We start from the raw sequence: 22,226 nt of genomic DNA, 5'->3' as shown, positions 1-22,226 counted from the left end.
ACGACCTATGTGGCGGAAGTTGGTACGGAACGCACCACCGTCGTGTGCCAACTCATTGGCAATACTGACCTGGAAAGACGGAGACGGTCCAACAGTGAATGAAGCTGCTAGTCACCTCTGGGAATACAAATAAAGTATCTCTTCCTCCCTTGTCTCGGCTGTGGAGAAACTGTCCCGGGAGTTCCAACGGTTCAAAGAAGATATGTCCTACTCCCCACCTGTACGGACCAGTGTCTCAGCCATTAGGAGTCAGCGTTCTTCTGCTCAAGAGAGAGGATATAGAGGGTACACACCACAGGGCACCCTATGGTTTTACTTGCATGACCACGGAGAGGACATGAGGAAGTCGGATGGAAAACCTACTTCGACCCTAGAGGCGTGGGTACGTGAGTTGCAAGGAAAAACAATCACCCAAGGGGGTTCTTCCAGGAAAATTGCTGCTTCGGTTTCCAGTGGACAGTTCCCCAGACAGAGTAAAAGGGCTGATCTTACTCCTGGTTTTAATGAAGAAACTCCTGACTCGTATATACAAGAAATGGGTAATGAATATTATGACCAGGACTAGGGGGGCCCTGCCTCCAGCCAGGTGGAGGAAAGGGACAACCGGGTTTACTGGACTGTGTGCATTCGATGGCCTGGCACAACAGACCCACAGGAGTATAAGGCTCTAGTAGACACCGGTGCACGGTGTACCCTGATGCCATCAAGCTATACAGGGGCAGAACCCATCTGTATTTCTGGAGTGACAGGGGGATCCCAACAGTTAACTGTATTGGAGGCCAAAGTGAGCCTAACTGGGAATGAGTGGCAAAAGCACCCCATTGTGACTGGCCCAGAGGCTCCGTGCATCCTTGGCATAGACTACCTCAGGAGAGGGTATTTCAAGGACCCAAAAGGGTACCGGTGGGCTTTTGGTATAGCTGCCTTGGAGATGGAGGAAATTAAGCAGCTGTCTACCTTGCCTGGTCTCTCGGAGGACCCTTCTGTTGTGGGGTTGCTGAGGGTCGAAGAACAACAGGTGCCAATTGCTACCACAACGGTGCACCGGCGGCAATATCACACCAACCGAGACTCCCTGATTCCCATCCATAAACCGATTCATCGACTGGAGAGCCAAGGAGTGATCGGTAAGACTCGTCCACCTTTTAACAGTCCTATATGGCCAGTGCAAAAGTCTAATGGAGAGTGGAGACTAACAGTAGACTATCGTGGCCTGAATGAAGTCACGCCACTGCTGAGTGCTGCCATGCCTGACATGCTGGAACTTCAATACGAACTGGAGTCAAAGGCAACCAAATGGTATGCTACAATTGATATTGCTAACGCGTTTTTCTCAATCCCTTTGGCAGCAGAGTGCAGGCCACAGTTTGCTTTCACTTGGAGGGGTGTTCAGTACACTTGGAACTGACTGCCCCAGGGGTGGAAACACAGCCCCACCATTTGCCATGGACTGATTCAGACGGCACTGGAACAGGGTGAAGCTCCAGAACATCTGCAATACATTGATGACATTATCGTGTGGGGTAACACAGCAGAAGAAGTTTTGAGAAGGGGAAGAAAATAGTCCAGATCCTCCTGAAAGCCGGTTTTGCCATAAAACAAAGTAAGGTCAAGGGACCTGCCCAGGAGATCCAGTTTTTAGGAATAAAATGGCAAGATGGACGTCACCAGATCCCAATGGATGTGATCAACAAAATAACAGCCATGTCTCCACCAACTAGCAAAAAGGAAACACAAGCTTTCTTAGGCGTTGTGGGTTTTTGGAGAATGCATATTCCAAATTACAGTCTGATCGTAAGCCCTCTCTATCAAGTGACCCGGAAGAAGAACAATTTCAAATGGGGCCCTGAGCAATGACAAGCCTTTGAACAAATTAAACAGGAGATAGTTCATGCAGTAGCCCTTGGGCCTGTCCAGACAGGACCAGCTGTGCAAAATGTGCTCTACACTGCATCTGGGGAGCATCGTCTCACCTGGAGCCTCTGGCAGAAAACACAAGGAGAAACCCAAGGTCAACCATTAGGGTTTTGGAGCCGGGGGTATCAAGGATCAGAAGCCCACTACACCCTGACTGAAAAAGAGATACTAGCAGCATATGAGGGGGTTTGAGTCGCTTCAGAAGTTGTTGGTACAGAAGCATATCTCCTCTTGGCACTGCGATTGCCTGTGCTACACTGGATGTTCAAAGGAAACATCCCCTCTACACATCACCCAACCAGCGCTACATGGAGTAAGTGGGTAGTGTTGATCACACATTGGGCTCAAACAGCAAACCCCAACCACCCAGGAATCCTGGAAGAGATCACGGACTGGCCAGAAGGCAGAGATTTCAGAGCATCGCCTGAGGAGGTGACTCTTGCCCAAGAGGCACCACCATATAATGAGTTATCAGAAGATGAAAGGCATTATGCTGCGTTTACTGATGGATCCTGTCATGTTGTAGGCAACCATCGGAAGTGGAAATCTGCTGTGTGGAGTCCCACATGACAAGTTGCCAAAGCCACTGAAGGAGAACATGACTCGAGACCATTTCCAGAAGTGAAAGCCCTTGAGATTGCTAAATGAGAAAATTGGCCAGTACTCCATCTCTATACTGACTCCTGGATGGTGGCTAATGCCCTATGGGGGTGGCTACAGCAGTGGAAGAAGACCAATTGGCAGCAGTGCAGAGATAAACCCATCTGCATAGCTGCACAGTTTGACTGCTCACTCAACTCCTGCTCAGATTTTGGCTCCCACAAGGCTCACGCTAAGGCCTGATGTATGTTGGGAGCAGCACCATTAGGTCAAAGTGAGGGCAACATGTAGGCAGGACACGGTGGCCAGAAAGGGCTAAAATACCATTATACAGCCATTATCACCTGCAGATTGCTGTCTCCTGCAGCCATCATCATTGCATATTGAGCATCTGGCAGTTTCATCAGAATCTGCTACCTCATGGAAATGGTACAGACCAAAGTTCCAAGTTAGAAGGTATAAAAACATCAGCTTACCCAAAAAGCTTTTGAAGTGGATCCAACAGCAGCTGGACTGCTGAGGCTTTCATGCTTCCTGGTGCGATACAGGGGATGCCCACACCATGACGGAGGAGGAAGGATGAGCACTCTCACCATCAGCTAGGTAACAATTTTGCTCGTAGGTGCGCGAGTTACAAGTTATGGGTTATAAGTTATGAAACCTTATGACTTATATCGTGAATAAGTGAATTCACATGCTAGACTAGTCTGTGCAAAGGGGATTAAGCCCCTGTTTGTCATGTTTGTTTGTTATATTTCTTATATAAGCTCATAAAATTAAGTTTAATTTAGAGAGTATGTTGTCCTGTAAACTTGAGAGATCCAAAGGGACCATGACATACTGTGGCAAGACATGGCTGCCTGGGTAGAAAATATTGCTGTGAAGGTACGGAATGTAGATGCTCACATGCCCAAAAGCTGCGCCACTGAAGAATATCAAAACAATGAACAGGTAGACAAGGCTGCCAAAATTGGAGTGGTTCAGGTGGACCTGGACTGGGAGTGTACGGGTGAGCTATTTGTAGCTCGATGGCCCCACGAAACATCAGGGCATCTAGGGAAAGATGCAATATACAGATGAGAGAGGGGTGGACCTGACCATGGAGGCCATCACGCAGGTCATCCATGAATGTGAAACATGTGCCACAATCAAGCAAATCACACAAGTAAAGTCTCCCTGGAATAAAGGGCAGTGGCAGGGTTTTCAATATGGCGAGGCCTGGCAAATTAACTATATTGGACCACTGCCATGAACACGCCAAGGCAAGCGCTACATACTCACTGTGATGGAAGCAACTACCAGGTAGCTAGAAACATACCCTGTAAACCATGTCACTGCCCGAAAAACCATCTTAGGCCTTGAAAGGCAAGTTTTGTGGCAACGTGGTACCCCAGGAAGAATTGTCGGACAATGGGACTCATTTCTGAAATAACCTCATAAGCACCTGGGCCAAGAAACATGGCATCGAGTGTATGTATCACATGCCCTATCACCCACCAGACTCCAGAAAGACTGAGAGATATAATGGTCTGTTAAAGACTATAATGAGAGCTTTGGGCACTGGGGCATGGAAGCACTGGGATATAAATTTAGCAGAAGCCACTTGGTTGCTTAACACCACAGGATCTAGTAACGATCCTTGTCCTGCCCAAACAAAACCCCTACATATTGTGGGAGGAGATAAGGTCCCCCATAGCGCACATAGGGAAGTGGCTGGGGAAGGCGGTGTGGATTGCTCCTCCCTTGGGAAAAGGCAAGCCCATTCATGGGATTGTCTTTGCTCAAGGACCTGGGTGTACTTGGTGGGTAATGCAGAAGGATGGGGAGACCCAGTGTGTGCCTCAAGGAGATTTAACCTTGGGGGAAAATAATCTGTGATGCGAGTTGTATGTTGTAGGAAGTAATATAGCAGGAACGACCTGAACTGACGCAGAGTGAACTTTGCAAGGAACCAGGTGAGTGCAACGATGACCCAAACCAAGCCAGTGCTGGCGCCCAACAATCGAACATGCTGCTTCTCCTGTCCTAAGAGACCACCTTGACTGATGGGGCCCAAGTCATAGCCTGTTCTTATGGACATTTTGGGGGTGGTGGAGGCCCACGCAATGGGGAAATAATATCTATCTGTTAAGGGACAGGGGACAGTAGTTAATGACAATGTATAAGTCCATATGTTGGGTATAAAGATGGTTTAGGTATGCAGTATAAGTTGTAAGCGTTGGTAAGAGGGGATTTCCGGAATGAGAAAGGGACCTACAACGATCATCTAGTCCAACTGCCTGACCACTTCAGGGCTGACCAAAAGTCAAAGCATATTATTAAGGGCATTGTCCAAATGCCTCTTAAACACTGACAGGCTTGGGGCATCAACCACCTCTCTAGGAAGCCTGTTCCAGTGTTTGACCACCCTCTTGGTAAAGACATGCTTCCTAAAGTCAAGTCTGAACCTCCCCTGAAGCAGCTTTGAACTGTTCCCATGTGTCCTGTCACTGGATACCAGGGAGAAGAGATCAGCACCTCCCTCTCCACTTCCCCTCCTCAGGAAGCTGTAGAGAGCAATGAGGTCTCCCCTCGGCCTCCTTCTCTCCAAACTAGACAAACCCAGAGTCCTTAGCCGCTCCTCATAGGACATGCCTTCCAGCCCTTCCACCAGCCTTGTTGCCCTCCTCTGGATGCAGTCAAGTACCTTAACATCCTTAAATGGTGGGGCCCAGAACTGCACACAGTACTCAAGGTGAGGCCGCAACAACACTAAATACAGAGGGATAATCACCTCTTTTGACCAGCTGGTTATGCTGTGTTTGATGCACCCCAGGATGTGGTTTGCCCTCTTGGCTGCCAGGGCACACTGCTGACTCCTGTTGAGCCTGCTGTCAACCAGCACCCCCAGATCCCTTTCTGCAGGGCTGCTCTCCAGCCACTCCTCTCCCAATCTATACTTCTGCCCAGCATTACTCCATCCCAGGTGCAGAACCCGGCATTTGGTCTTGTTAAATTTCATGCCATTAATGATTGCCCAATGCTCCAATCTATCTAGATCCCTCTGCAAGGCCTCCTGTCCCTCAAGAGAGTCAACAGCACCTCCCAGTTTAGTATCGTCAGCAAACTTGCTAAGGGTGCATTCAACTCCTGCATCCAGATCGTTGATAAAACTATTGAACAGAACTGGCCCTAGAATTGAGCCCTGAGGAACACTGCTGGTGACTGGTCACCAGCCAGATGTAGCCCCATTCACTACAACCCTTTGAGGCCTGCCACTCAACCAGTTCTTCGCCCAGCACACATGAACCCACTCATCCCACAGTTGGACAACTTGTCCAGAAGCATGCTGTGAGGGACAGTATCAAAAGCCTTCCTAAAATCCAGAAAAACTACATCCACTGCCTTCCCTTCATCCACTAGGCGGGTGACCTTATCATAGAAGGATATCAAATTAGTTAGACAGGACTTAACAGAATCGTATAGGTTGGAAAAGACCTTTAAGATCATCGAGTCCAACCGTAAACCTAACACTACCAAGACCACCACTATACCATGTCCCTAAACACCTCATCCAAACGTCTTTTAAATACCTCCAGGGATGGCGTCTCAACCACTTCCATGGGCAGCCCATTCCAATGCTTGATAAACCTTTCAGTGAAGAAAAATTTCCTAATATCCAGTCTAAACCTCCCCTGGCGCAACTTGAGGCCATTTCCTCTTGTCCTATCACTTGTTACTTGGGAGAAGAGACCGACCCCCACCTCGCTACAACCTCCTTTCAGGTAGTTGTAGAGAGCAATAAGGTCTCCCCTCAGCCTCCTTTTCTCCAGGCTAAACAATCCCAGCTCCCTCAGCCGCTCCTCATCAGACTTCTGCTCCAGACCCTTCACCAGCTTCGTTGCCCTTCTCTGGACACGCTCCAGCACCTCAATGTCTTTCCTGTAGTGGGGGGCCCAAAACTGAACACAGTATTCAAGGTGCGGCCTCACCAGTGCTGAGTACAGGGGAACGATCACTTCCCTAGTCCTGCTGGCCACACTATTCCTGATACAAGCCAGGATGCCATTGGCTTTCTTGGCCACCTGGGCACACTGCTGGCTCATATTCAGGCGGCTGTCAACCAACACCCCCGGGTCCTTTTCCGCCTGGCAGCTTTCCAGCCACTCTTCCCCAAGCCTGTAGCGTTGCATGGGGTTGCTGTGGCCCAAGTGCAGGACCTTGCACTTGGCCTTGTTAAACCTCATACAATTGACCTCGGCCCATTGATCCAGCCTGTCCAGGTCCCTCTGCAGAGCCTGCCTACCCTCCAGCAGATCAACACTCCCACACAACTTGGTGTCGTCTGCAAACTTACTGAGAGTACACTCGATCCCTTCGTCCAGATCATTGATAAAGATATTAAACAGAACTGGCCCCAACACCGAGCCCTGGGGAACACCGCTTGTGACCGGCCGCCAACTGGAGTAAACTCCATTCACCACCACTCTTTGGGCCCAGCCATCCAGCCAGTTCTTTACCCAGCGAAGAGTAAGTTGCTGGACAAGTCCCAGGAAGTTGCTGGACATTGCCTGCTGATGGGAAATAGAAAATAAATCTTTTTGCTTCTGTGCACAGCCTTCGCTTTTCTTGATTAAATTGCTTTTATCTCACCCCATGAGTTTTTCATCTTATTTTCTCCCCATCCTGTTGACAAGGGGGAGTGACAGAACAGCTTGGTGGGTACCTGGCAGCCAGTCAAGGTCAACCCACCATAGGTAGACACAAGTGAACTTAAAGTAGTAGAATGCAAGTATTTTGTCCTTACTCATTCTCTTACAAATAAAGTTGACCCAAATAATTTATTGTAGTTGTTAGCAAGTTTACACGGGTTGGTTTGATTAAGAGTGATGAAGACAGATCTCTGGAAAATAGAGGGGGAAACATCTATTTTAATATTTTCTGTTCTCTAAGAGTCTCCTCATACATGATATTAAGGTCATTAGCCTTTGCGTGAAGACTGAATTTAATTGCTGTTATCTAAGTCTGAGAAACATCATTACAAAATCAAAAGACTCATCTAATTGTTCTGAAAGAAAAATACCCAGTGCAAATGTATATGTCCCTGCTGTTAAAGAAGGTAGTGGAATAGTAAGTTACTACCACTTAGCTAGAAGTCTTATTTTAATTAATCATTGTACATCAAAGTCTTGATGTTTTGAGTGCCAAACAGCATTTGACAGCCAGTTCTCAACTATCCTGGTTAGCAGACACTAATATACACATACCTGCCAACTCTGAGGCAATATTAAGTTTGATATTATATTTTAAAGGGGGGGGGGAAATATATCTGCCATTTGACAGGCCACTTTCAAGCTTTTTGGCTCACCAGTGGCCTTTGGACCATAAGTAACAAGTTATTCTAGGACATGCATTTTCACACCTTAAGAGTCTGAAATACACTGAGATGATGTCACTGCAACACTAAACTGAAAATAAGTTTAGCTTAGGAAAATATTTTAGTTACACTTAAGAATTTGTGAGGTCACTTATTTTTGTAAGAGCAAACGTCTTGCTGACATACTTGAAACTAAATTTCTTCTAATGCAGCAGGCTTCTACAACTTTATTCATGAAGGGCCACAATAAAGAACATTTTTTGTTTCCTGCATTCAGAGGTGGCACAGTTCATGCTTTAGGAACCCTTGATTCTTAGGGTCTACACCCAATTACTGCAGCTGTTTTATAACTTACTCGCAACGTATTGCAACATAATCACTATTTGTCTTTAAAGATAAGCAGTGGCAGGCCACCAAGTTGGAGGAGAGGGCCAGAAATCTGTCAGAAGATACAAAAAATGGTGTATTGTACATTAATAATTTTGTGCTACAGCAACCAATTTTGAAAGTAGATAAAATCCATAAGCATTCAAAATTCTTATAATGACAAGCTATTATTCATAGCATTTGATTGGTCTGAAAATGAATCTAAATAGCTTCTTATTTTCCATTATCCTTATTGGCTATTTGACACTTAAAAAAAAAATAAAAAGCCACAAAGCATTTAATGGAGGGACCAGTTTAGAAAAAGGAATTACACAACAGTAGCTCTGTATCCAACCAAAAAGATGACCTGTTCTGTAAATCCATTTATTCACCAATTTGAGACACACATGCCTAAACTTCTCCTGTAATCAACACCATAGTAACTACAATCATGGCAGACAGTATTGAGCTTATTACAGGCATTAACTTGGGTCTCTATCCTACCCAAATGCTGACTGCAAAAAACTTAATTCTCTTTCTTAAATTGGCTAACTGGGGGCAGGGGGGAAGGAATTAGAATGAAGTTGTTGGATAAATTAGGACTGAAGAAACCTCCTCTAGTCACAAAAAAATGGATAAATAATTTCATTAGAAATTACTAGCAGTGAAAGAGTAAACATTAGCATTTTGCATAGTGATGCACGATGACACCAATACGAAGATCATAAGCTCCTACCCAAAGGCACAGAGAAGTTATCAGTTCTCCCTGGGAGATTAGGGAATTAAAATCAGTGGCAAGTTTCATTGTCTTTGCACAATTAAGAAATCAGTCATTTTAGCTTAGATTAAAGCAGTTCTCATGTAAAGGCATTCAAATAACTGTTTACATTGGGAAAGTAAATCACTTAATTGAAAGCATTTGCTGTTAAATGCAAGTCTTGCCATAGGTACTACCCAATAACATGATTTTTTTTATTTCCAGACCAATAGCAGAATATTCACTCACTACCTATGACGTTAATACAAATCTCAGCCTAAAGAGATTATCAACTTTAAATAGTTAATAGCTGCATTAGCTGTCAAAGTTATAAAATGTAGTAACAGCAAGGCACTGAGAAAATTCAGCATTATATTAGGAGCTCTAACTACAGCTAACTACTCTATATATTTATAAATTTGAAGGGTCAGTGCAAAGTAGTTCTTTAATGTGAAGAGCGTTGCTTGTAGTAGAGCTGTAGAGAAGAAATCAGAGCCCTGTAATACTGATAATTTAAATATTGTAGTCAACACTGAAATCATCAGCAAATGAGAAGAACTTGAACTGCTTGCTATACTGTTGTGTTGTGGGTTTGATTTTTTTTCCTACAAAAGATTAAACCCCTCAACATCATAACACCGTATGTTATTTTCTGTTTATGTACAGTTCTTTCAGTTTTTTGGTGGAAAACAAGTAACATCCTGCATACGTAAAAAAAAACGGGGGGGGGGGGGGGGGGGGGAGGGGATAAAGTTGTAAAACTGATGGCCCTTTCCAGAAGGAGAGGAAAAAACAGAGAACAGTGATTGTGATACTGCTGGTGCTTTTTAAGAAGTGGAGAAGAAATGCACAAAGACAAAGAACTGGCTCTGAAACTAATGCATATTTGCATATCCATGAAAATAAGTGAGAAGCAGAAGATCTTAAAGAAGTATTTAAGAGGATGAATAACTGTTTCAAGTTATTTACTGGACTATGGAAAAATGTACTTTCAGAGAACACCTGCATGAGTTTGTAAGTACATGAACAGTTTTTGCTCAGAAATTAGCAAAACTGGTTTAAGCCAAGGAATTTCTTTTAACTGAGCTGTCAAAACCAACCTGTAGCTCAAGAATTCACACTGTATTCAATGCTCACCCCCCCTTGCAAGAGTGTTTTTTCAAAACGCAAGATACCTAGCACCTTGGGAAAAAACCACTCCCCTTGTGAACTGGAGCAGTTATTTGACAGCATTTACCAACACCTAGAAATAATTTACAGATGTGAGAATTCAGCAAAGAAGATAATTTTATTATGTTATTGTATTTCAAAAGATTAAATAACTGGAGGGACTGCCTGTGAATAGGCTTTGAGGAATCACAAAACAAGCAAAATGCATGCCTCAAACATTTAATTCCTCTTGTCCTGTATTAGCAGAGAAGTGAAAAATTATGGCAAGAAGGAAGTCAAGACTCTAAGAATGAAGACCATCTTGGAATCTTTTTTTCCCCCCTACCATACCTTGCTTGTCCTACAGAAAATGTGTGCTCATTTCTTACTTTGAAAATAAAATTTTATTTTAAAAAATCCTGCTTCTAAATTATTTTATTTATTGTACATGCAGCACAAATGGAAAAGAAATGGGAAAGTACATTCATCAAGATAGGACTTCAGAGTGAGAACTTTTAGCAGGGACAAGAGGCAGATCCTCCTCCTCTTAGCTTGAAAAATCTTTGCAGAAAGCTTTATGTCTGACCTGAACTAGATTCAGCAACATAAACACTTAATTATGTCTTCTATTTCCTGAGATTTTGCATAAATATAGGTATTGGTAATAACAATGTAACCAGATGTAACCAAAATGATTAGTTTGTTCTTTTGTAACTAAGCAACATAGAGATAGGAGTGGGGTAGACAATGCTTTAATGTTGTGTTTATACATCTATGGCTATGGATATGCTGCCATGCCCAAAGACAATAGGACGAGGAGTAGTACGGACATGCTGCTATGCTCCCAGTACAGCCCCAGCCCATCTTGACAATGAGTCGAGGAGTAATTAGAATAATTGGTTTGTGTTAGAATAGGAATAAGGGTGCCAAATCATTGTTAGGGACCATGCACCATGAAGAAGGGAAGCAAATTACATAAGCATGGTGGGATTGTGCATGTCCAGAAGAAGGGGTCAACTAAAGGACACACCTGTACGACCACCAAGGACCACCAGAGACCCCCACGGAAGCCCCTCAGAGCTTAAGGATGCATGCGTAATGACCATGCAAATATGATAATTAGTTCTGGGAAATAGAATGAATATGCATGATCATTCTGGGAAATTTGATGCATATGTATGTGATCGGACAATATAAGTTTCGGCTGATGTAACCTGTGGTATGCACGCTAGGTGGAACGATCCCCCATGCATCTGGCACCGTAATAAAGAATGCCTGCTTCTTAATACTACATTGGTGTTAAGGAGTTTGATTCCCGATTTCGGTGACAACAACAAAAGCAGTCTTCTTTTTTCTTCTAGAAATACACATAATTATTTACAGAGAGACAGATTAAATTATCTTCTAGTACTTCAAATAAGGTTGAGTCTACTGAACTGAAGTGCAGAGAAAGGGAGAAAACAGAAACCCAGAAAGGGAAAAAGTCAGGATCTCAGGAAGCAGGGTATCCCTCCCCTTATAAAATGGGTGAGGCTTTCTGGAAGTCTATCCTATAGATAAACAGAGCACACACAAGAACAGACACCTCTGCCTTTCATGGTGCATTGGGTGTATGTGGCAAGAGGTCAGGGACTGTCCTGTGCCTGTCACAGACAGTTCCAGCCTGCTCAGCAACAGATCCACCACAGGCCAAAGCTGAGCCAATCAGCAAAGCTGGTGGCACCTCTGTGAAAACATATTTTAAAAATGGGAGAAGACACCAGAGGGAGAGGGGAGAAGGGAACAAAAGGAAGTGCAAAACAACAAAAGGAAGTGCAAAACAACAAAAGGAAGTGCAAAACAACAAAAGGAACACCAAGGTCAGAATAGAAAGAGCTCCATGGCAGAGCAAATATTCCTGAAGGAACTGCAGTCTGCAGAGGACCCATGCCAGAGCAGATATTCCTGAAAGGACTACAGCCTGTAGAGAACCCATGTCAGAACAAAGAAAATGTGAAAAGGAATGAGCAGCAGAGAGAAGCTGCTATATGCTAACCATAACAACCTCCCACACACACTGCATCACTGAAGGGACTGAGTGTAACTTGCAGACATAACAAGGGGCAAGGGGAAGAGTTTGGAGTGAAGCCGAGTCTGGGAAAAGGGGAAGGAAAAGTGTTTTCCCTAAGTGTGTTCTCCATAAGTCTTTTAATATGTATTTTGTTTCTGTTTCCCAATACTTGAATCAGTAATTTTTATATTTAAATTGGCAATAAATTAAGGTAATTGCCCCAAATTAAGTCTGTTTTGCCTGCAACAGTTAATTGGTAAGTGATCTCCCTGTCTTTATCTTGACCCACAAGCTTTATTGCTCCTGTTCTTCCTATTTTCTCCCTCCATCCTGCTGGGGGAGGGGGTGAAAGAGCAGCTGGGTGAGAGTTTGGCTGCCAGCCAGGGCCAACCCACCACATCCCTGCTTCATATTTAAACTTGCTCCACCCCCACCCAAACATACAGTCTCCCAGAATTGTAGTTAAAGGCCTCAGCATGACTGATAACTAGGATGTTTATTCACAGCAAAGAATCCTGTCCCAAGTAATTACCATTTTAAAATGTACTTTTCATCCAATATTGATACAGCTACATCTCTAGTCATATGAAATAAGATAAGTTTGCCTCATCATCCTCTCTAGCCAACACTGCTATAACCGAGGGTAGGAGTGAATCCCCCCCCCAACTTTAAACAAGTGAACTGTTAGGACAGCATATAAACCAGAAGAGAGGTTGCTTGCCCTCTGTCTTATGGCTGACACCTAATAGTAAAGTATGTTTATACTGAGGGGGGGGAGGGGTGGGGGGGCAGAAGATCAAAAGAGATGTCATTCACAAATGCTAAAAAAAAAAAAAAAAAAAAGACAGTAGTCACACCTGAGGTGCCCTCAGCAGTCAATGGACCAAGAAATTTCTATCTTGATTCACTTCTAGAAAAAGCCTTTTCCTCAGTAGAGAGACAACCCTCTTGGATCTGAGGGCAGCCTTTGTGAATGCTCCCCCTACTCACAAGATGTCAAGCATAAGTACCCAATGGTCTCCAGTTTCCAAATATGTCAAACACCTGTGTACTCCCCAACTCTAAAAGCATTTAAGAGTCAGATTTTTAAAAAATTATTTGCACCACACAAGAGACAATTTTCTGTTAAGCTGTTTTTTGAAGATACTCCTGTCAGCATATATTTTGACAGATCAGATCTCTTACAACCGCAGTTCCACTGATGGTAAACCAACCATTAACAAAACCTCGTGTCTTCTTTCAACATTAAGACAAAGATCTTCTGACTGCCCAAAATACATGAGATTAAGGAACAGGATGGGCAAACAACCATCCAGAATCATACAGATGTAGCTGACTGTCTTTTGAGTACAAGATGGGTTAGACAACCTACATCCTCCAAGCCTTATTTTCATTATTTGTATCATTCCTAGAAAATTAAAAAAGACAGTTTACTCTCCAAACGTTTTACAATTCAAGTTGAAGACCAGAGATAAGTTACAGACATACAGAAGAACAGACAAAATGCTCATCAGTATGATAGGTAGTTATCTAAGCATACCAGAGACCTAAGCACTGTACTGAATTTTAGTAGACATTATGTTTGACACAGCATTTGAAAAAGGATAGCAAGAAAACTTAACATAAATGTGTTGTGGGCAAAAAAAGTTTACTGATTTTTGGGGAATTTCAATCAATTTAATTAATTGTCAAATAAAAAAGTCTAATTACCAATTCTGTTACTGAAACAAACAAAAAACCACGCTCACTCTCTCTCAGAAATCACACACACACACACAAAAAAAAAAAAAAAAAAAAAAAAAATCACAGAATGGTTGAGGTTGGAAGGGACCTCTGCAGGTCATCTGGTTCAATACCCCTGCTCAAGCAAGGCCACCTAGAGCTAGTTGCCCAGGACTATGTCCAGATGGATTTTGAATATCTCCAAGGAGGGAGACCACCATCTCTCTGGGCAACCTGTTCCAGTGCTCAGTCACCCTCACAGTAAAAAAAGTATTTCCTGATGTTCAGACGGAACCTCCTGTGTTTCACTGTGTGCCCATTGCCTCTTGTCCTCTCACTGGGCACCACTGAAAAGAGCCTGGCTCTGTCTTCATTACAGCCTCTATTCAGGTATTTATATACATTGATAAGATTCCCCCTGAGCCTTCTCTTCTCTACGCTAAACATTCCCAGATCTCTCAGCCTTTCCTCATAGGAGAGATGCTCCAGTCCCTTAATCATCTTCATGGCCCTTCACTGGACTCTCTCCGGTATGTCCATGTCTCTCTTGTATTATGGAGCCCAGAACTAGACATAGTACTCCAGGTGTGGCCTCACACGTGCTGAATATAAGGGAAGGATCACCTCCCTCGACCTGCTGGCAATGCTTTGCCTAATGCAGCCCAGGATACCATTAGCCGCCTTTGCCACAAGGGCACATTGCTGGCTCATGTTCAGCTTGGTGTCCACCAGGACCCCCAGGTCCTTTTCTGAAAAGCTCCTTTCCAGACAATCAGCCCCCAGCATGTACTGGTGCATGGGGTTGGTCTTCCTCACGTGCAGGAACTGGCCTTTCCCCTTGTTGAACTGCATGAGGTTCCTGTCAGCCCATTTCTCCAGCCTATCCAGGTTCTTCTGGATGACAGCACGACCCTCTGGTATATCAGTCACTCCTCCCTTGCTGAGGGTATACTCTGCCCCATCATCCAGGTCAATAATGAAGATGTTAAACAGGACTGGACCCAGTACTGGGGCCAATACTGGTGTACACCACTAGTTACTGGCCTCCAACTAGACTTTGTGCCACTGATCACCACCATCTGGGCCCAGCCATTCAGCCAGTTTTCAATCCACCTCATCATCCCTTGCCTCTGCAAAACCTCTCCTTCTCCCTGTTCATTTGCCAATCCCATCATCACACATAAAACAGTCTCTTATATGGGGCAACAGGCGGTGCAGGAAACTGGGGTCAGCATTTGGTGGTTCCTCTACTGGTAGCAGTCCCTTTAGAGTCAGGCCTCTCGGCCCCTGCTCAGGCTACCACTCGAGCTCCTGTTCTCCTCCTGTTCCAGCATGGTCTTCTGTCTCTTCTTTCCTCTGCTCTGGTGTTATTTCTTTTCTTCCTTTTTTTCCGGCATTTACCACCCTTTCTTAGTTTTGTTTTCACAGAGGCGCCACAAAGTTCGCCGATTGGCCCATCTTTGACCTACAATAGTTGCTGAGCTGGCTGGAACCAACTGTAACCAATATAGGGCAGTCAACAACTTTCTCCCACAGAGGTCACCCCTGCAGCCCCACCCTGCCCACCCAACCTTGCCAGTTATGCCCAATACAAAACATCACAAGGGAACTATTCCAGAACATGCTTTCCTCTATGCTGCTGGGAACATCCAGATTTAAAATCTCAGCGGCAAGCATGAAATTATACAGTGGAGTTAAGCTACCTTTTTTGAACACACTAGGGAAGAATTTTTCATCAAGCAAACACATACTAAACTAGAAAAATATTTTTTGCAATAGAAATAGTTATTTGATCCTAACACAAACCAGACCAGAAGTCTGATATGTCTTTCAGTTGTGCTTCTTAGGGTAAGAGGTCATGATCTAGTAAAGCTCATTTTTACATTTAAATGTGATTAATACAGGTTTGGAAAAAAGTAATTTATATTTTTTGAAAGGGGGGGGTCAAGTTAAGGTGTAGATAGGTGAAATTTTTATTTTTATTTTTTTTTTTTACAGAAATCAGCATAATGGCAGCTTAGTATGCTTTAGAACAAGTCAATGAACATTACTGAAAAAGTCAAGCTTGCTTCTTCATTTTACAAGTGACTGACAACATCTGGGCAAATATGACCTTAAGAAGCAGCACCAGTGGTAGACATCGGTTTGCTAGGTAACGTTATACTTTACAACCTAGTCAGCATAGTAATCTTAAAACAGAATAGTTACCCATGTTCCCTATATTCATTACTTGTTCTGACCTAACGGTAATCTGGGGAAAACAAAAAACCCACCAAGCAATACAGTGGATAGAATTAAAAAGCCTTTGAGGTACACATTCAGAGGGAATTGTCATCTTAATAGGCTACACCCAAAGTTACATAGGGAACTTGGGATTCAGGACTACCTCTGAACCACTAGGAAGACTCTGAAAACAGAAGAATGAGAGATCGACCAGTGACCTTAAACATAGCAACACATTTTATTGGAGCACTTTCATCCTAAAGCATTTCCAAACTTGCAGATACAAGCAGTCTTAAACTTAAGCAGACAGATAGGCTCCCCAGAACTCTGACACCAAATCAAACACACCAAAAACTCCAAAAAGGAACATTAAGACTAGCCAGGTTACCACACACCACTGATCACTCCTAGGAAATGGAACTGCAGGGATTGAATCCAAGGCACTTCAATTAAAGTAGCTGTCACTGTTAGTACAAGGGGACTATCAACTACAATGCAGTCAAAGAATAGGATCTGCATACAGCTATGCCAGAAGAAGTGACAGTGAAAATAAAGAGATTACTTCAAAGATGGCAAGTGGACTCAACAGTTGGTCACAATGATAAAAATGTTCTCGCTATAAATGGCTACTGTAAGTCATCCATATAAAAACAACTGGAATATTAATAATAAACAAACAAACAAAGAGATAAAGTTATCCTCTGTTCAAACTACCACCTGCAATTGAAGGTCTAAAGTTCAGCAGCTCATCTGCATGTTAAGCATTGTTGAAATCCATAGAGCTACTCTTAAAATTAAGATCTACTCTCACCACTATTTGGAGGTGCAGACCTTGAATATCACATAAGAGCATTCAACAATAACATTTTTTTTAAAAAAAAAAAAGATACACTAAAAGCTAACCTTAGCAAAAAAGACTATAAAAACCTACCTGTAAATGTTTACAGTATACTGTCAATAACTCTTATTTTACAGACAGATCTCCAAGAAAATCCCATCATAAAGAATTTAACACCACATCTCAAACACCTTGCAATAATTGCAAATACTAGAATGCAATTAGGTAACACTTAAATCTAATATAGTCACCACAGTTAATGACAACAATCTGTAATGGCTTCACAGCCTGCTGAAATACATACAATAAAGTTTCTAAGCAAGCAAGTCAAACAAGACCTCACATAACATGGATTTACAGCATTTTACAACATACATGACACAACAGAAATATAAAAAGGCAATCTCCAATTGTAGAAACATTCTCCTCAACCTCTCTGATAGCCAAATCGATTCACCTCCTAAATTCTGCATGCTATCACCAAATTCACATTTTAGATTAAGACAGAAAGTTAAATCCAACCACTGTCGCATGGTGAAAACAGTAATAAGTACCATATATTATTCAATTAAATAATTTCACCATTACTTGAAAATTACTTTAGTGATCCCAGGCCCATTTTTCACTGTTCATAGCTAAAATACAAATTAGTTAACTGAGTAACCGAGTGCTGCACAAATCCACTGACATATCAAGTTACAGACTTTTGCTCAGACTTTTCCATCTAGAAGTATTACAGTTGGCTTGGGAGCCATGACATGAGTACACATTCCAAAATGCAATTTGGATGACTCCACTCAAGTTTTACATTGTGGTAAACGCAATACTATAATTTATTTTCTCCTCCAGTTAATCAACACTTGTTAATGGGGATGGAAAAAGTGGGAGAAAAAACAAACATAGATTAAAGAAATTATGAATATATGATACTTAATTCTAGCATTAAAATGCAGTAACTACTTCTATCTCAATAAAAACTATGATTATGCTATGCCAGTGCTTCTCCACTAGAAGCCTCCAAAGCAAAGTAGCCAAAGTAAAGAGTTAGGTCATTACTTCAGGGCACTGCTCTGATAGAAGTCATGGCTATCAATGTGTACATGCTTTGAATAAAGACTGTGTTTTTAAATATAATATTTGAAAAACAAAACATTTCCTATGAGTTACAGTAACACATATGTTTAGAAAGCAATAGAAAACATCACATCCTTTGCACCTTGAGCATTCATCCTCAAATTAAAACCTAGATATGCTGTTCCCCAGCAGATCATTTTAGATATGCCCAAGAAATTCAAATGTTGTTTTGGCTTTAAGTCTTTTTTTTTTTTTTAAAGGCAAAAAAATATAAGCTATTTTCATCGAAGCCAGAAGGGGGTACTCTGAATAACTGAGGTTGGGAGGTGCTGAACTGAACATATGCCTTGTGTTAGGAGAGGTCAGAAACATGCCGTCTTGTAGTTCAATATCGGACTTCAGTTCACGATGCCTTTTCTTTTTTAAGAAAAAGTGCTCCTTTTAACAACAACAAAAAAGTGCTTCCGTTTGTGCTATTGTCATCACAAGGGCAAATTAATCTGTGACAGAAAACTAGCAACACAAAGAGACCCGGCAAGTGTTAATTCCAGTTTTATATCCTGTGATCTGCGAGCTATTTAAGATATAACAAGGAGATACAGAGAAAGCCAAGAAACCCCAAAAAACTATACTATGATTTTTCACTACACAATGCCTATTCTAACATAACTAGTTCAGGTCTTTTTAATAAGACTGTGCCGAGTTGATACCTTATATCGAACTACAACCTAAAATGAAAGAAGCGGCACTAGATAATTTCGCAAGCACAATACAGTATTTAATCTCCGCCAGCACTTTCGTGCACCAGCCCGCCCCCCCGCAAGAGATACGTGCATTCCAATCAAGCCTCTCTCAGCAGGGCTCAGCCAATTCTCCCCCTCCCTCCCTCCAGGCCTTGCTAGGTTCCAAAATCCCCTGATTTTAGGTTTCATTTTGTTGTAAACAGCAAAACGAAAGGAGAAAGCCTGCAAAGAGAAGATCCTTACCCTTGAAATCCCGCCATGCGCGCAATAAAGAGGGTGAATTGTTTTTCTTTTTTTTTTTTTTTAAATGGGAGATGAAGGGGAAGAAACAAAAGCCTAAATGGAGGAGAGACTAAGCGGCAGAGACAGAGGGATAAAGAGGAGAGCCTGGTGAAGGAGCAGGGCGAGCGTCAGCCATGTTGTGTGTGTTGGTCCAGTATTTACAAACCTGCAGCTGCAGCAGCGTTTTGAGTCCGGGAGAGAGGGGAAAGAAGGGAGGGGGAAAGAAAGGAGAGGAGGGAGGAGAGAGAGGGAATCGAGGGAGGAGGGGAAAGCGGCGGCAGCAGCAGCAGACAAAGGAACCCAGCAGAGCGCGCGCATACACATACACACACACACACACACACACACACACACACACACACACTCTGGGTGTCCCAGACAGCGGCAGTAGCGTGTGCAACCCCAACGCTGCCAGCCGGGCGCGTTAGCAACTCTCCCAGCTCCAGCCTTTGGCTACTGCGGGGCGGCCTGGCCCCGCCACCACCCTCACATCCCCTTCACCCCATTTTCTCGTGGGGGGAGCGGACGGATGACAGGGCAGAGGCACGCCTCCCCCAACATGCACTATCGACAGAGAGGATTATCTGCCGGGAGCCCCTCGGCGGGCCCCAGCCCACAGTACAATAGTTCCACAGAGAGGAAGGGGGGATGTGCAGCTGCGACCCCTCCCCTCCAGCAAGGGACGGGGATGTGTGTGTGGGGGGGGAGGGTGTGGATACCGAGAGGGGCCGTGCCAAAGGAGAGCAGCAGTCCCCCGGAGCCCGGAAGAGTGGGGGTTGCCAAGGAGCCAGGGCGCTACGTGGGAAAGGAAGATAGAAACGGCAACACAAGCCCGGCGACCCCCACTCTCACCCGCCTCCCGCGGCTTCCAGGCGGGCCGCTGAGGCGGACAGTGAAGAAGAAAGGGTAACAGAGACGGAACACCGCAAGTATATAAATAACGTCAGCCTCGAGGGAGGGGAGGGAAAGCTAGGAGCAGCGGCTCCAAGCTCATCCCACAGCGACTCCCTCCGGCTCTGCCCGGTACTAGGCTAGGCTAGGCTAAGCCAGGCCAAGGGCGGCGCGACGGGCTGCGCTTCCCCGCTTCCCTTCCCCCCTCCCCGCATTCGCTACTCACCTGCTGGGGAGATGGGCGCCTGGGAGTGCCAGGAGGACGGCCTAGGAGCGTTAACGCTGCAGCCGCAGCAGTCCTCCTGTCTCACTAGGCCACTCAAATTCTCTGCGGCAGCAGTAGGGACAGCTGCCCCCCTTCTCTCGTTTGTCTCCCTCCGCCGTCACCACTGCTGCCTCCTGTTCGCCTCTGCCACATTTGGATCCTCCTCTCCGTACACGAGCTCCACTGCCAGGATAGAGGCCTCCTCACCTTCCTGCCAAATAGTGAGCTAACCGCATCGAGACGTTCAAAACACAGGGCCGGACACCGCCCTCCTCTCCTCCGCCAACGCGCAGGCGCACTGCAAACTCCGAACTGCGACAGGAGCGCAGGAAGCAATCCTCCACCCAGTCCACCGCTACTTGCTAGCGCGCAGTCGCGCCCGTAGCTGCTGCTGCTTCTCCTCCACTGCCATCTCCTGGCGCTCCGTCGGCCGTCATAAGCGGTTCTCCGCTGCCCCCTCGCCATCATAGGAAAAAAAAAAATCAGCTATGGATATCCTGTGTTACAAATTCGGCCCGTGCCGACTGAGGAGAGAGGCTAGGATGCAAAGTATAGAATTACAAAGGTAAATATTCATGTGCATGAGATCCAAACTGGGCACACCCAAGGGATTTTTCTTTAGGGGTTTTATACCTTATGCTACAAGGGTATGATATGAATCATCCAATTACCTACTAATGCATATTTCTAATTATCCAATCATAAATGTGGTAGAGTATAACAACATAGAATCATTAAGGTTGGAAAAGACCTTTAAGATCATCTAGTCCAACCATCAACCCAACACCTCCATGCTTACTAAACCATGTCCTGAAGTGCCACGTCTACATGTTTTTTGAACTCCTCCAGGGATGGTGACTCCACCACCTCTCTGGGCAGCCCGTTCCAATGCTTGACAACCCTTTCAGTGAAGAAATTTTTCCTAATATCCAGTCTAAACCTCTCCTGGCACAACTTGAGGCCATTTCCTCTCGTCCTATCCCTTGTTACCTGGGAGAAGAGACCGATACCCACCTCTCTACAACCTCCTTTCAGGTAGTTGTAGAGAGCAATAAGGTCTCCCCTCAGCCTCCTTTTCTCCAGGCTAAACAACCCCAGTTCCCTCAGCCGCTCCTCATAAGACTTCTGCTCCAGACCCTTCACCAGCTTCGTTGCCCTTCTCTGGACACGCTCCAGCACCTCAATGTCTTTCCTGTAGTGGGGGGCCCAAAACTGAACACAGTATTCGAGGTGTGGCCTCACCAGTGCCGAGTACAGGGGCACGATCACTTCCCTAGTCCTGCTGGCTACACTACTTTTGATACAAGCCAGGATGCCATTGGCTTTCTTGGCCACCTGGGCACACTGCTGGCTCATATTCAGGTGGCTGTCAACCAACACCCTCAGGTCCTTCTCTGCTGGGCAGCTTTCCAGCCACTCTTCCCCAAGCCTGTAGTGTTGCATGGGCTTGTGGCCCAAGTGCAGGACCTTGCACTTAGCCTTGTTGAATCTCATACAATTGGCCTCGGCCCATCAATCCAGCCTGTCCAGGTCCCTCTGTAGAGCCTTTCTCCCCTCAAGCACATCAACACTCCTGCCCAACTTGGTGTCGTCTGCAAACTTACTGAGGGTGCACTCGATCCCTTCGTCCAGATCATTGATAAAGATATTAATCAAAACTGGCCCCAACACAGAGCCCTGGGGGACACCACTTGTGACAGGCCGCCAACTGGAGTAAACTCCATTCACCACCACTCTCTGGGCTTGGCCATCCAGCCAGTTCTTTACCCAGAGAAGAGTACACCCGTCCAAGCCATGAGCAGCCAGTTTCTCCAGGAGAATGCTGTGGGAAACCATGTCAAAGGCAAATATGCAGTAGTTCTTTAGTATAGTGTGCTAGCTTTGTGGAATAACCACCTAGCACCCATCTTTGCGCAAACATGCAATAAAATACCTCTACTCTATGTGTATATTGGTGCCTTGCACACTGGGTAAACGACCCCACACTTGTGGG

General features: G+C 44.6%; 1 protein-coding gene across 5 annotated transcripts in view; it reads right to left on the bottom strand.

Annotated features, from left to right (window-relative positions):
- The window catches only part of LOC142402972 (spindlin-Z), a 106,184-nt gene extending 85,645 nt beyond the window's left edge, over window positions 1-20,539 (bottom strand). For 3 of the 5 annotated variants that reach the window (XM_075489005.1, XM_075489004.1, XM_075489009.1), the window contains exon 1: window positions 20,195-20,539. The gene's annotated coding sequence lies outside the window, so the exon portion shown is untranslated. Of the gene's footprint in view, window positions 1-19,038; window positions 19,224-19,243; window positions 19,333-20,194 lie in introns of those variants that run through there. The other 2 variants (XM_075489006.1, XM_075489008.1) reach the window with 2 other exon arrangements.
- Between the last annotated feature and the right edge of the window lie 1,687 nt (window positions 20,540-22,226).

Source organism: Mycteria americana, assembly GCF_035582795.1.
Source record: "Mycteria americana isolate JAX WOST 10 ecotype Jacksonville Zoo and Gardens chromosome Z unlocalized genomic scaffold, USCA_MyAme_1.0 Scaffold_18, whole genome shotgun sequence".
NCBI classification, from domain to species: Eukaryota; Metazoa; Chordata; class Aves; order Ciconiiformes; family Ciconiidae; genus Mycteria; species Mycteria americana.
Note: the sequence above shows the minus strand (reverse complement) of the source record. Positions and strands in the feature narration are given on the sequence as shown.